Source organism: Montipora capricornis, chromosome 6 (genome assembly GCF_036669925.1).
Source record: "Montipora capricornis isolate CH-2021 chromosome 6, ASM3666992v2, whole genome shotgun sequence".
Classification (NCBI taxonomy): domain Eukaryota; kingdom Metazoa; phylum Cnidaria; class Anthozoa; order Scleractinia; family Acroporidae; genus Montipora; species Montipora capricornis.
Window position 1 is genome coordinate 15,479,406 of NC_090888.1, and position 2,500 is coordinate 15,481,905.

Sequence of the window (2,500 nt, forward strand, 5' to 3'; positions counted from 1 at the left end):
GTCATTGATTAATAGAGTTTCTTTAATTTTACACTGCAAGTCGGACTTTCCAGTTGCGAGGATTTCAAAATGGTCCCATTTGATGTTATGACCGGTAGAAATTGTATGGTCTGCAACAGCAGAGGCGTGGCCGACTTGTGTAAGAGCTTTGAAATGCTCGGACTTCCTGTCATGCAATCTTCTTTTTGTTTTGCCGATGTAGAAGGATTTGTTTTGCCGATGTAGAAGGAATCACAGTCCCAACAACTGGCTTTGTATACTATTTTTGATCTTTGAGAACGACTGAAACGATCTTTGTTTTCCCTACAACACTTTACACTTTTTAACTAGTCACCAGTTCCTCGCTCTAGTTTTTTAAAATTCTAGGCCTGGTTGTTCAAAAGCCGTTTAACGCTAATCCCAGATTAAGAATTAACCAAGGAGTTAATTTCTCTTCGCCCAAATGCTGTTCAACTCTGATATTCGGCAAAAGTTTACATTACAAGAAGTCAATCTTGAAAAACAAAAATAAGCAAATGAAACTTTAACCAAAGAGTTGAAAACATGAAACAAACGTTTACGCTAATCCTGGATTACGTTAATCGGCTTTCGAACAACCGGGCCCTGTGTAACAGTTTTAACCGTCACTTCTGATGATGTGTGCTGCAACATACGAAAAGTCATGTATAAAATGAAAATGTTTGTAACCGCTGTTTGTTTTCTTTTCCTACTTAACTTAATCATTTCTTTTACAATCTTTCGTAGACTAGTATGGGCCGGGTCTCAATAGGCTTAACCGTTAGACTTGAACCGTCGAAAAAAGTTAACCGTTAGGCGTGAAAATGGAAAAAAAATAACCGTTAGCCGTAGAAAAAATTAAAAGCATTTAGCGTGATTTTTAAATTTTATTTTGAAAAGTGAAATAGGGAGTATTTCGAAATAATTAGCCGATACTTCAGAGCACTCAAGACTGTTTTACTTCCATCGCACTATATTATATGATATTTCGTTCCACTAGGCTTGTCTGACAAGACAAAGCAAGTCCCAAATAACCGACCAGTTGGAGGTCTCGACAAAAATGTAAGTCACACTTATCCTATTCAATATGTGTAGTAAGCCTTACTAACACAGAGAAGCCCAAAAAGCAAAAAGCCAAAAAGTTTAACGTATTCGTTTCATTTTCTACGAGGGACATGTCTGTGTTTTTCGTGTGAATGAACCGAAACGACAAAACAAAATAACCGTTAAACCGTGAAAGCTTGTGTACTTATTGACTGAGTGGGAAGGAAAGTAAGTAAGTAAGTAAGTAAGTAATGTCGCGATTGATTGATAGGACAAACATACGTGTCCTATTTACATTTTTTTTTTTTTTTTTTTTTTTTTTTTTGTCTAGTGGTGTTTATTTAAGTGTTTATTTAAGTGTTTATTTAAGTGTCTAGTCGTTCTAGCGCGGGAGCACTAATTGGGGACACTGTAAACTGAAATTAACAATTAATGCGGCAAATCAAGTAGAATGTTGGTTTTTGAGGAGAGGGGAAACCGGAGTAACCGGAGAAAACCTCTTGGTTCAGAATAGAGAACCAACAAACTCAACCTACATACATGTATGACGCCGAATCTGGGAATTGAACCCGGGCCACATTAGTGGGAGACGAGTGCTGTCACCACTACGCCATCCCTGCACCCATAACGAAATGCCGGACGGGAAAATATTTGGCCCGTGGTCATCATGTTGTAATGGCCGAGCGCAGCCTCCTGACCAAGGGCCAAATAATTTCCTGTCCGGCCCGACCTAAACTCAGTCAATAAGCATTTTATCACATGGGCTTTTTACACTATTCATGAGCGCTCAGAATATGAAGTTGGATAAGACAAATCACAAAAATTTGCACAGAAAATGTATCTAATATGTTGTTTGCATTTACTTTTCTGGCTCGAAATCACTTGGATGTTAAAAAGCGACGAAATCCTCTAAAATTGCATCGCACTGAGCAGTATGTGTTCATAGCAGGGCCGTACGGCTTTTACTGACGCTAATGCGTACGGCCCTCATACGGTCATTTTCCCAATAGTTTTACAAAGAAAGCGCGCGCGGGGCCGCATGGGCCATATGATAAGTTTAATTGTTATCAAGTGAAGCTATGATCCTTGCAGTTATGAACGCAATTTTTGCAATTGCGTAGAGAACCCTGAAAAATTCAGGACTTCAACGGGGTTTGAAACCTCTAAACAACTGAGCATGATGAAGCCACTGACGTTGGGAGCTGGTCTATTATGGGCTCTAGTGTTCCCGTGAGGAATGAATCAATGATGAAATGATAAAGTATGAAATGGATCATATATGAACTGCGGATATGAAATGGTTAGAGCGTTGCTTCACTTGATTCATATCCGCAGTTCATATATGATCCATTTCATATATCATTTCATTATTTAATTGTTATATAGCTGAATTTTGCCCCAACAGCGCGCGCTCTCATTGGTTACTTCAAGGTCACATGACTTTTAACAATAAAACTGT